The sequence below is a fragment of the Patagioenas fasciata genome, chromosome 7 (genome assembly GCF_037038585.1).
Source record: "Patagioenas fasciata isolate bPatFas1 chromosome 7, bPatFas1.hap1, whole genome shotgun sequence".
In the NCBI taxonomy this organism is placed as follows: Eukaryota; Metazoa; Chordata; class Aves; order Columbiformes; family Columbidae; genus Patagioenas; species Patagioenas fasciata.
The window spans coordinates 13,127,218-13,140,536 of NC_092526.1; the positions used below are offsets into that span (position 1 = coordinate 13,127,218).

Consider the following 13,319-nt stretch of genomic DNA (forward strand, 5'->3'; position numbering starts at 1 on the left):
ATTTGAAAATAGATATATTCAATAACAATATATTCAGCAATATGTGATTCGTATTAGAGTATTGACTTCCTCTACGAAACAGAGATTCACTTTGTCCTAGTCTTTTTTATTTAAAACTCATGAACAGAATTTCATATGTGCCACATTTAAAGAGACTCTAAGTTGTTTTTCCTGAGAAACCATGAACAAAAGTTGATTATAGAGCCCACGAGTCATGTTTTCAGGCAGCCCCATGGTTTGCACACACATGCTCATACTCATACAGGCTTCTCCTTGCATGGGCTGTATAAAACCACACAGGTTCCCCCAGCAAAGGTGGCCTGCAGTTCGAGTTGGCAGCTTTGCCCCATCACTTATGTGTGCTGACAGCAGTTTTACACTTAGGGACGATTACAAACATAGCCGAAGGCTGGTGTTTTTGAAATAGCAATGAACTCCCTTGTTCCTGCAGGAGCTTTTAGGAGAACCTTCCCCTTAATATAATCAGATCATCTTGTTTGGATTAGTGTGTTGTCACTCTGGTTGTTGCTCCTGCTCATCTTTAGTTTCTAATCTAGCTACAAGCTGTGAATTACTTGATTTGATTCTTATGGCAGACTCATGGAAAAACTGCCATGGATTTAGGATCATATACTGCATGGCTGAGAGTGAAAAAGCATACCCAGTTTGGATGTATGTTTTTTATGAGCTCCACAGTGATGATAGGAAGCACAAACTTGAAATCCCTGCCAGAGCAGTCTGAGAAATACAGATTTTATTAAATACTTAAGGAATCTGAAAATATTTTTGAGCATAGAACCAACAGTCTTTTGAAATATATTTGTCTGTGACCTGGAAAAGATTGTTCTTGGGGTTCTGTGATCTAATGTGGCCTGTGCTACAGACATCCACAATGATTTTAATAACCAGTTCATTACCAGTAGTCTAATTCTACTCACCAAAGACATCTTTAACAGGTATATAAGCTCTCAGAGGGCACTTCGATGACATAGTACAAACAAGGAAGTACTACGTATGGAACAACCGCAAGACTTGTATTTTTACTTCAGTTAAAATATAACCAAACAATAATCTCTTGTACATGGCTGTGTGAGAGTTTGAATCACATGCAGCAACACAGACATAGTGGCACTACCATAAAGTTAAGTGGTTGTTAAAGGATTTAAGATATCGCTCTCAAAGATTGAAAAAGGTACTTCTAAATATGGGGATATTAATCTCTTCAATTCTAGTGATTATATTGTATTATGCTATGTTATATTTTATTATGCTCTTTGTAATGTTCTTTTTGTCATGGCCAAAGCAACTGGTGTGTATTTGAAGTGCGGTTTTAAAGCACCAGTGGTGCTTTTGGAAGTTGGCTGAATTTCAGTGGTGGCAAAGTGTCAAGTGTGTGGCTAAAATTTCAGTAGATTTGTAGCTTTTTTCCTCTGATTTGTCTGTTCAGGTGAATTATGCGGTTTTCATTGGGTATTGGTGAGATTGATATTGGCATAGTACTTTCAATTCTAGAGCTTTTTAAAGAAATAAAAAAATGAATGGTGTAAAGAAAAGTGCCCCAAAAGAGTCACTAGGATTGTGGAAGCCTCTCTGTACAGTAAGAGATGTAAGAAACTCCCTCTGCCTTTTTAACTTACGGCGGGGCAGGCTGATAGAATTGAGAGCAACACACCATTTTTTTCTGGAAAGAGCAAGGACATGAAGTACTTGCAGCCAGCTGAACAGAGTTGCTGGAATTTAAAAACAAAGCAGAGCTTTTAAAGGGAAGTTGATTAACCAAGTTACTATGGGTTGTGGTTGATTATCTGCCTCTTGGTAACTATTGAATGGGGTCTTTGCTGAACAGTATATTTTAGTCATATCAAGGTACTACTTTAAACAGAAAAAGCCATTTCAAAAAATAGAAAGAGAAATGACAAGCAAGATAATTTGGAGAAGTTATAGCCAAAAGGAACTATCAGGGTATTTTTTTTTCAACTATGTAATTTATGATGTACAGTATAGCTTCCCCAGCGTTCAGTGTTGGGAAAAGACCCAAGCATGTACTGGGCCAGATGCTTGAAGTTTGATGCTTGATGTTTATTCCTTTCTGCTATGTTCAGCAGGTTTTACACAGTTATATTCTTCATAATATCAGAGCATTTCTCTCCATTTCTCTCCATTTCTCTCTTCGATCCCTTCTGTGGAAGAAGGTGCATATGTGTATTTTGCTTTGCTGCTTTCCCCTCTTTTGGAGATGGGTGTGTGTGCAGTGAGGATGGGATACGTGATGGAGAAACCCACCCTGAGCTTTCTATGAGACATCAGCCCAGTGCAAATACTGGGCTGAATATTTACTGAAAGTTGAATTGTTGGGTAACAGTGCTACAGATGTACAGAATTTTGTTCTCCACCTCTTGTCAAGCAAGCTCATTAGTCCTCCATTTGGTAAAAAATTAACATATGTGCTGGTAGGAAAAATTGGCAAGGGAAAACATTTTGCTTAATACTCATAACATGCAGTCTCCAGAACCACAATAAATACATCTCTTAAAATCCCCCAATATTGTCTTATATAACCCTGGGCATCCCAGACCATGAAATTTTAAAGCAGGGTTTCCTTTTTGAAAAAACACATCAGCTTTCTACCTGGCACTTTGGGATTTGCATATGGTGCACCCATGGCTACAAGGATCTTTTGTTCTAAGCTGCTTGAATCAGAAGTCAGTGAGGAGCATTTAAGTCAGCAAAGTGTGCCAATGCTCTGCAGTACTAGGTCTCCCTTTGCACTGTGGCCGGCATTCCTCCTTGACGCTTTGCTCTCTGTGCCCAAGTTCCTATGACTGTTTCTGGTTCTTATCACGGGGTGGAAAACCTTCCCGCAACAAAAAGGTGCTTCCTTCACCTGTGTTTTTTGTTCACAGATGACTTATTGATCTGTGTCTGATAGCCCTGAGCATTGTTTCCAAACAGCAGAGGCAGAAGTGACTTGGAAAAGCAATGGTGAAACCAGAATGATAATTATTGTTAAGAAGCATTTTTGCAGTCCCAAACAGACAGGGGCGACTGGGTGGCCCAGGCATGGCTGAGGGACAGAAATGGTCTCTAGACTGAGAAGTCTGTTCATGTAAAGGTGAGTCAGGCATCTATGTGGTGCAGATGGGTTATTTGCAACAAATGTCAGTCTATAGAACTGTGTTTTCTTCAACATGAGAGAAACAGGGTGTTTCCTGAGCTCGTAGGTTGGAGCCTTCCTGAAAATGGTCCCAGCGAGACCATTTCCCTCCCTCACTCTGCCTGTCTGTAAGCCTGCTTTTCAGTGGCTTCTACAGACATTCCTCTCCTGAAATATTTTAGAGGAACAAATTGTTAATTCCGGAAATGACCTGGTTCACTTCCAGATGCCTTCATGCAGGCTGTGGTCGGGATTTTTATTTTTTAAAATTTTTTTAAATAATGAAGTAAGTTGGCAATGGAGGGTTTCCTTTGCAGGACGTGTCACTAAAGAGCCCATGTGCTGTGCTGGCCTTGTGCCTTCTGTTGGACCAGTAAAGGAAGTGTCATGCAGCACGTTATTCCCACAGATGGATCAGTTCACTAACCCATTTCTGAGTGGCAACATTAGGTGTTCCAGTTCCTTGTAACTCTGTAGTGCCAGGTGGATACTGTCTGTGGCTGGGTGCCATCTCTGAAGCCAAAATGATCCAGTGACCAGCCAAATGGAATTTTGTCTCCAACAACTATGTGCAAGAAGTTGTCTTCCTGGCACATGCATGAGATGCTCGGAAGGTGTTGCATTAGTGTCTCTTCCTAATGAGCTGTGGGATGTGGGAGTCATGCATTAGGCTAATCTTTCCAGGAATTTGACTTGAAAGTTTACTGCATTTCCAAGTATAGGGCATGCCCATGCAATTGAACAGCTGGGTGTCTGAACTTCTATTTGGCTATTTATTCTAGATATTTAGTGGTCCCTGTTCCTTCGGGGCTTTTCAAAGTCCAGTATAATGTCAGACGTGCCGAATGCTGTAAAAAGGACTCATCAATCTTGATGGATTTTTGTCTGGCACTTATAAGTTAGCCCTGGAGACTCAGCTCTTTTATGAGCATACTGTGTGCTTTTAAACACATGTATAAGGACATTGAGGCATGAGGTTTGCATTTGCTTTGCACTGAACCGTGCCTGCAAGTGAACCATTTGTATAAAACCACACAGTCATGTTGTATTTTCTTACTTCACCATGATGGTAGGATGCCCACGCCCTGCTGAGGCTGCCTGTCACCAGCCCTGTGCCCCAAACTTGTGAAGCTTGGGGCTGAGACATGCTAATGGAGGGGACCAGCCTCCTGCTGTGGGAGGACAGCCCATCTCCTGCCGAGTCTTGCTGCGGCACCCGGGCCCCGTCTTCTCCTTGCCATCAGCCTATTTTTGCCATTCCTGCCCATCAGTGTACCACAGCCATCAACATAGACATTCCAGTGGAAGCTGTGAAACTGTCCCCACTTGATCATTAACTCGGACATTCTGGCTGTTAATTTTTTTTTTTTATTTCTGTATTTTGTGAGGGGAGGTGCTTGTTGGATGGGGCGAGCTGAAACACAGACAGAGATCTAGTGCTTAGGTGTGCACCACAGGCTAATCCTTGCCTTCTGCTTGCACTGGCGAGACACCCCATGTACATGAATCTTAGTGGTGCAAGGCTAGCCAGAACTGAAAGCAGGGTTTCCAATGACCAAAGAAGCAAAACAGGTTGTTACTCTTAAGGAGTTCTGGCTTTGCTGTCTGAAGGTTCTGGCTCAGAGCTGCTCCATGCTTGGTACTGCGTCTGGCAATGTGCTGGGTTGGCATGAAGAGCCTTGCAACATGCAAAGGCAATGGGAGTGACCCACAGCCAGAGCCAGGACTTGAGCATCTGCATGTGGAGAGTCAGGTTGTCACAGCAAGATCTAAACTCTCATTATGGTGTGAGAATCCCTGGAGAAACACCAGGGCTGGGGCAATGTGGGGAGCTGTACAGCCAGGGGTGGAGATGTGGATGGAGTTTTATCCCTCCAGCATGCAGGTTTGTGCTCTCGCACTGTGGCTCAGAGCCCTCACTCCTGGCTGGAGGTTGGTGGTGGGGAGATGACCCCTGCTTCTGCCTTCATCCTCCACCTGTGGCTGCATCTTGCTAGTCAGCCTGGACTTGGTTTGGGTTGGTGTTGCAGCCAAACAGATTAATTTCAAAGACTTGCAGATTTGCAGCACTGAAATGAGATGGGTGGATCAACAGAGTGGTAATCTGAGTCCCTGCTCCCTTTACATGGGGTCTAACATGTCCCCCCTAAGTCTTCTTCTGTGATACACCATCAGTCTTTGTGGTGGGTGTTTCAAAACACCCACTTTCAATAGGTGGTGTGCCAGCAACTAAACCAGGCAGCTTTTCAGCCTGCACTTTCAGCTCCAGCTTGCGGGGTCCTGCAAAGTAGTGTGAGGATGGCTCCTTTCACTGAATAAGAATATAGGAGCAGAGGTGAGAGCTGTCCTTGGGGCAGAGTCAGGAGGGGCAAACTGCGTTCTCTTCTGCCCTACGCTCTTACCCCTGGGACCAGGAATGGTGTAGCAATTTACATTGTACCCAAAATATACCGAGCAAAGAAAAATCCAGCCTAGAAACCAATTTCATGCTTCACACAGGAATATTTGGCTGTTTCTACTGTTGGTTACAAATGTGCCACACCATGGCTTCCCAGTGAAATCACTGAGCCCAGCTGGGTGTAACTGAGGGTGGTGCTCATATTGTCTGGGCTAAATGTCAGCAAGGAACAGCAGCAGTCGAATGAGAAGGATTTCTAAGCATTTCCCTTCCTCTGGTCACACACAACCCTCATGCTTGGACAGCTGAGGCAAAACGACAAGAGCAAAGTTATTCTAGATGGAAAGTACCTAAATGTTTTGTTCTTTGTGCATAGAAACAAACAGAAAAGAGCTCTAGGTTTCATAAATATCAACACCCAGTTTCCTGTGTATATAACCCAGCTGCTAGGAAAGCTTGATGAATTTTAACTCCGCTTTGGGTTTAGGGGATAAACAGGATCAGCCCATAGGGTTTCTGTCCATGCTTCTGAAGATATCCAGGCAGGTTTTGGACATTACCTGTGCCTGGCTGACCCACAGCTCTGCCAGGAGTGGGCTCCATCACTCCACCAGACTCGAGAATTCATGGGCACTCCTTGGCCACTTTGGTGCAAAGTTGTCTTTCTTGGTTGGGAACAGATATCTGTATCCTCTGATGACCACCAGCCTACCACCATCTGTTGAATTACAGTTTTCTTCTGCCTTGGCAGCAGATGTGATTCTGCCGTCCTTCATGTTGGGCAAAATCAGTTGGGTTAGCTCAGAGCCATCAGTAAAACCAAGCATGCGATAACAGTGCTCTTTGGCAGGTAGGCAGAAATGTGCACTTTGAAGTGTCAGCTGCTCTCCGAAGCGATTGTCTGTTTAATCTGGTGGAATGGGGTGCCCTGAGGTGGCTGGTCTTGCACTGGTGCAGCCTGGGGATGGCTCATGTGCCTCAGGTAAACTCTGGAAGCACATGCTCTGAGCCAGGGAGCGAAGACAGGCAGATGGACAGTAAATGTCCATGGGTGCTCCTGCTAGACCCAACAGGGATGGTTGCTTTTGGACTTGAGAGGGGACCTGCATGCAGGTTAGTCACTTTTTACTTAACTCCTTAATCAGCTTGCAGTTAATGAGAAAATGTCATTCAAACACAGGTTTTGAATTTGATAATTCATGATATCTCATAAATCTGAACTCTCACCCGTGGAAAAGAGGGGCTTAGTGCAGTCATCATGTCCACCGTGTCTGTCTTCCTGCAGGTAGGAAGTGGACTCTATGAAACAAAACAGCTTGTATTGGATGTGCAAGGCTTCTCAGCTACTATATCCACCAGTGACTAGCACAGATTTGAGAAAAGTCCATAGTTCTAAGTCTTCCCAAAGACTGTGACCCTGAATTTGGGCCAGATGTGAAACCACAGACCTTCCTTTCCTCTGATACAAGTTTGTTAAGATCACATGTAAGCCACTGACTCTCCAGCAGAGCTGTAGAGAACTCTGACCCGTGCTCTGGGGGTAGCTACTGTCAGATGAATGATGTAGGAGCAGGTCTCCAAACAGTTAAAGATTGGCATATTTACATTGAATGTTTTGCTAATGTTGGTCTTCCAAGAAACCAGTTGTAAAACTTGCTGCAGGGCTGCTTCTGCAACTGTATGCCAGACAGCAACTGAAGCCTTGTGTTCAGGACAGGGGTTATGAACTGCTGTCTAGGAAACTCTTCTGCACCAGGCAAAAGCTTGGCTTTCTGCATTTACTGTCCTGATTTACCATGAAACGTGTTCTGAAATACTGTTCCTAGCTAGATATGATTTAAACTGTATTCCTTCTTGCTATTCTTTTTATGGTGCTCAGTTAAGACTCGCTTTCTGAATTCTTGCCGGCAAATTTGGAACGGCGATCAACATATTTATGTCAGTAGGGAAGGGAGAGATTTCTATTTTGGTCTTAACCTGTCCTATCAGTGATCATAGATACAGTTACATTTTTTAAAAAGTATGTGAAACTGGACTTAGTTTATGTTCTATTTACGTAGGATTGAACTCTTCTGGTGTACATGTATTTATTTAAGTATATGAGTAGTGGGAAAGGAAAGGGACAACTTGTACGGTCCTCAGTGGACTACATGATTCTAGGCATACAACTTGCACATGTAGAGAAAACTGCCAGGCTACAATTCCCAGGCTACAAGACGATGTTGGTGAGATTTCTTAATCTTGCAGTTGTCATATCTATTGGGAGCCTGGTTGTGATGAACTTAGAGTAAAGCTAGGCTCTGTGCAGGACAACACTGTCCACAGTGAATGCATTACTTTGAGCACTTCTGCAGGTCTCTCCTGCTCCCTTCTGGTGAAGTCCTGAAATCTGAATCAGGGAAGATTTTGTCCTCATCTCTGTTTGATATTAGGATTGCTCTCAGAAGCTATATGGTCAATGCAATCCTTGATATGTGTGAGTGTAGGAAATGGGGGATGGAGGTGAGTGTGCTTCATCAGCAAGTAAGTAGAACTATTCATGGGTTCCATTTCTCCTTCATTTTCAGGGGGGAACCCATAAAGCTTCATGGTACCCAGTATCTTCTAGAGACTTTTGAGGTCCTCAGAGAATACATGCTAAATAGTCACAGATATTGCAGTGCTCTAACACCATATTAATTTCTTCATCTCCCCCACTTGAGGCTTGCTTTCTATGACACTTCCTTTGCCTCGTTACTGTATTCCTAACATTTGAATTCAGAGACTTCCCTGCTAACCTGACAGCCCAGACCTCACAGTAAAGGCACAGAAATGTCCCGGTTTTGAACAATGTAGCTGAATTTGGTGAAGAGATAGATTATGTCTCACAAGAATCAAGAACTTTTGAAGCAACAAAGTACTGCCCATGGCACCTCAACACCTGGCTGCTTGTCTGCAAGTCAGTGTGCTTGTTCTTGACCAAAATTAAATATACTGTGGAATTTAATGAGAGAGCATTTATAACTATGAATGAATTGTATTTGCAGGTGAATCTCCTACCTTAACCTGTTTTACATACTTTTCAGCTTCTCTGAATAGTTGAAAGAAACCAGTTGGAGACCTGTGTAGGATTATTACCCTCTTTGATGGATAGGGAACCTGGACACAGAGACACAGCACTAAGCTCATATAGGGTCCTGTATGGAGCCAAGGCCACATAGGGAGCTCCAGGTCCTCTCTAGAGTCATGATGCTGTGACCCAGCCATGGAAATCCTCTAATTGTTTGGGAAAGAGGGTTGTCCAACATTCAGATTCAGAGTCTCTCCATTGTGTGGCAAATGACACTGTCCCCATGGGTGGCTGGTTGAGCAAGCTGTACCTGCTGCCATGGGTGCATCTTGCAGTGCTGCTCTGGTGTGGGGATACACTGAGCTAATCCTACACATCTGGCTCTGGCTGCCGTTCCCCGGGTGAAAAAAAAAAAACAGCTTTATTTGTAATGGAAGTTCTAACCTGCACAACTGACAACCCTAAACAAAAGGCAGTGAAAAATAAGCCTGGTGTTTATTACCTAACAGTTTTTTAAAACCCCATCATGTTTCACCTAAACATACACCCTGTAGAGGGTATGGGTCATGTCTTTAATCATCGAGATTTGACAACAGCAGGTAAATTAGCAGATTGCAATACAGGAAACCTTGTTGCAAGGTTGGGATTTGAGATAGGTGTTTTGCAAGAACCTGTCTATGTATGGACCAGCGATAGATATGTTCACATCCAGTGGAGCTGTGCTGACAAATGTTCCTGTGTAAAAAGCAAGATGGTAAAAAAGCCTTTTGTTTGGATGGGTTATATCAGTCAGGCTAAACAGTCCCAGCAAGAGGGCTTTTTTGTAAGCTGTCTACACTTTTTTCTTCATGCTGATATAGTTAGACCAGATACATTTTTAGAACAGACTAGTATTATCTTATTTTCCTGCAGACACTCATGTCTCCAGGCATCCATGGCAAGGAAGATAAATGGGTTATTCATCATCATTGACCATCTACAGTTAAACTTTGCTGGGAATGAAGATACAAACCTACTGGTTTTTTACCATCTTCCTGGCTACTAAATGGCTACTGCTCAGCTTACGTGCCTCTTTATTTTTTTCTGCTACATACGTATAATCTATGTCAACATTTTTATTATGTTCAAAGTGCTGTCCCCCTGCTTTTCTCATCTTTCTCTTCCTTCTCAGCCTCCCGCTAGCTTTCCTTTTCTCACCTAACCTCCTACAGGCTACTGCTGCTAAAGGCATGGAAGTTGGATCATCACTAGGAAGATCTGCTGATGTATGATGTTGCACACATTTGTATTTCCGTTCCTTTATTGTTTCTTTATCTACCTATACCATATGTGAGGGTCTCAGACTTTGTCTTTCTCTTTCTTCCTCCCCCTTCATTACCTAGTCCTCTGCCCCCTACTCACCTGTGTCCTATCAAACACTTAAAGCATTCTCAGTGTCCTCCAGCTGTGCTCATGCACTTATAAGGAGCCTGTGTCCAGCAGAGATAACTGGCAGACCTTCAATGGAGACTGCAGGAAATAGAACACAAAGCAGGTTATTTTCCCTTCAAGGTGTATGTCTGTAATGAGTACTTATGTAAAGAACCACTAGACTAGCAACAGCAAAGGGGATGTACTGAAGAAGTTCATTCATAGCTACTGGTTAACATACCTAGAGATTTTCACACTGCAAACTGAGGTTGAATTATGTATCTCTGCTTGTGTCCTTGCCTAGTTCTGCCTTCATTTGCTCTTCATCTTTATAGCTTACAAACTCCCTGAGGCACAGAATTCACACTTTTGTATAACACCTAGCAATCTTGATGAGGTACATATGACACAGGTATTTAATAATGATGTTATTATTACATAAAAATGAGTGTGTTCCTTATGACTCTGGGGCTTCTTTTATTCACAGCTCCATGGTAATTTCACATGGAAAACCTCATTGGAAGTTGAAGAAACTGGAGCGTCCTGGGCTTGGCATTTGATGCCAAGAATCTTGAAAACCTTGGAGGCTCTATTGAGGGTAAGTTAAGAAATAAACTATGTTTTTGAATTTCTGGGCTTCATGTTGTACAGCTGTGTTCTTGTGAAGCCTGTCTCTTTTATCTCATGTGGGATACCTCAAGCCTTAAGAATTCACCTAAAGCAGCACTGCAGTGTGGGCTCTCTTGTGGTATAGATCCATAGGCTTCCATGGTCAAGACTGGAAGTTGTCAGTTTTAAGATTTGTTTTTCACTCATAGTAGAACTGCTAAGATGTGGGCAACTCTAATTTTGAGTACTCTTCCCCACTCTCTTAGTTTAATTTTTTTCCTGGTCTTCATACTTTCTCCCTCTAGCAAAGAGGTAACAAGTGGAGATACAGGAGGTTTGGTCTGACCCAGAGAGGTTGAGCAGCTGAGCTGCTAAGAGCACACAGCCATTAATGATCTCTTGAGGTTAATAAGTCCAGGTCCTTGGGGATTCTGAGTCTTGCTGAAGGTTTGGGCAGGCATGTCTTACTGCAGGGACTCATTGCATCCAGCCAGGGCTTGCAACCGGCTGTCTTCTCCATGTATTGGAATATGCTGTGTTTTAGTCTTGAGAAAGAACAAGAAGGGGGTTAGCATATGAGCCTTTTTCCATGTTGTTCAGATTCTGATGCATCCTATCCAAAATTTTAATAGAAAGCTTTCTTCTCTATTCCTATGGGTCAGATACTCAGCTGGTGTAAACGCAAACACCATTGCTGCTGTGTTCCTTGACGCAAGATTCGGGCTTAGCTCATGGTGTTGTTGTGTCTGGGAATATTATTATCCTTTAGAGATATTTACCCCCTCTCTTCTTCTGTCTCTTCAAGAATTCTTTCTCCTCTGCAAACATACTTCTCTAACTGGAACATATGGGAAAAGTATTTTCTTCCATTCCTTCACCACTGAAAAATTGTCAAATCAATTTGGCTAAAATTAAAACCTTTTGGGTTGAATCTTAGCCTAGAAAACTTCATCTCCCAAAGGAATCCTTAAAGAAAGTTGTGAGCAATTTCCGAAAAAGATGGAGTTGGCTTGGAAAACAGAGCTGGAACAGAAACAAATTGGAAAAGCCCTTTGATTTTTGGTAGCAGTCACACCCATGTCTTATAGTGTGCAAATCTCACTTTGATTGTCACAAGAGAAGTAATGGTGGATGTTGACTTCTGTGGTTCTATATAGTCAATGTGGTAACCAGTTCTAGTGACCATTGCATGCCCTTCTCCAGCCTATTTTTCATCTGTGTGGATCTTTGTGCTTCTACTTTTGGCTGGAAATGCAAATGACTAAGTATTTGGTACCAGACCTTGCAGACTTAAGAAGGACAAATAACTCGAACAGGCTTTCCAAGTTTTGAATTGTTTAACCCAACCCTTTGAGATTACATAAAAAGCTGGCATTTTGGTGGATGAAATGGTGAAAGGCACACTGGTAAAGGAGCAAGAGAACTAATTTCTTGCAACAAAACTTAGTTGGTTTTGTCCTAATTAACTGAATACTGTCCTGATAATTGTCCTTCCAACTTGGGAATAATTTTCTTGAATATTGAATTGATTCAGGGTAACCTCTACAATTGGACTTGTACCAGTTACAGTAGTGGGTGAATCACTGGTAATTTGATGACTTCAATGTGGGAAAGAGCTAACATGCGGTTGTAGCCAGGTGAAGAACATCATCTAACTTGGGGTGGATGATTAGGACTTTTTGTTCAGAGTGATTCATCCAAAGAGAGAACCCATCCAAAGAATGAGAGTTGTTCACACTAAATGAACTTTCAAGCCCTGTAGCACACTTGACATCTGTTATACACACATTTCTAGCACTTTATCTCTAGGAAATAGGACTGGCACCTTGCATGAATTTTATGTGTCACAATAGCATTAGTTTCTTAGTACTGGTGTCATTGTTTCATGTACTAGCACAGGTAAAGTCTTATTTTTTATGTACCTTCGAAGGCTTTGCAGCAAACCCATAGTAATTATGATTAGAGCCTAGATGATCTTTCGAGATCCCTTCCAATCTCTAACAGTTGGTGATTCTGTGAATTGCTTGGAGTGTATCCATCAGGGACTTATGTAAAGAGCATTGATTGGAGCTGAAACAAATACTTTATTTGATTGTCTTCATCACAAGTGGAATTGCTATCCAAATGTTGAAATGATAACTTCTGTTATTTAAACATCACACTTTACCTTTTGCAGATGTCCTTTCTCCTTTAGTACTTAGAGCACGTTATCTTGTATGATGGTCCAGTTTTTGCCACCATGTACTGTCGCACATCCCATGGTGTTAGGTATGATATCATCAGAAAACAAGAAAAAATATATATATTTTTTTTTGTAAATCTTAGTTGTTATTTAAATGCCATTGTTCCACAATACACGTTTCTTGAGGACTAGTTTTAAAGAGAATGAGACAGCTCTGCAGGGCATATTCACCCTCTTAGCACCTATCTCCAGCTTCTCACTCTGTACGTCACTCGGAATATTGACGAAAATGTCACTACCACAGGCGCTGGATACTCCGAGTCACCTCTTTGCTGATAAAGAACCATTATCCTCAGACTGAATATCAGTACCTTGAAAACACAACTTCTATAGATTAGCTGGGGGAGATTTTAATTGCCTGTGGACTGAAAAAAAGGATGCAGACAGAACAGGACCAGGAGTCTCACATCCATCTCTCGAATCTGAGAATTGGCCTGTTGGATGTCTTTGAGCTGTC

The 13,319-nt window shown here is 42.4% G+C and overlaps 1 long non-coding RNA gene across 5 annotated transcripts in view; it reads left to right on the forward strand.

The window, feature by feature from the left end:
- The first annotated feature begins 1,115 nt into the window (after positions 1 to 1,115).
- The window catches only part of LOC139828415 (uncharacterized), a 54,309-nt gene continuing 42,105 nt past the window's right edge, over positions 1,116 to 13,319 (forward strand). For all 5 annotated transcript variants that reach the window (XR_011739968.1, XR_011739965.1, XR_011739966.1 and 2 more), the window contains exons 1-2: positions 1,116 to 1,192; positions 10,499 to 10,609. This is a non-coding gene — a long non-coding RNA (uncharacterized lncRNA). The remainder of the gene's footprint in view (positions 1,193 to 10,498; positions 10,610 to 13,319) is intronic.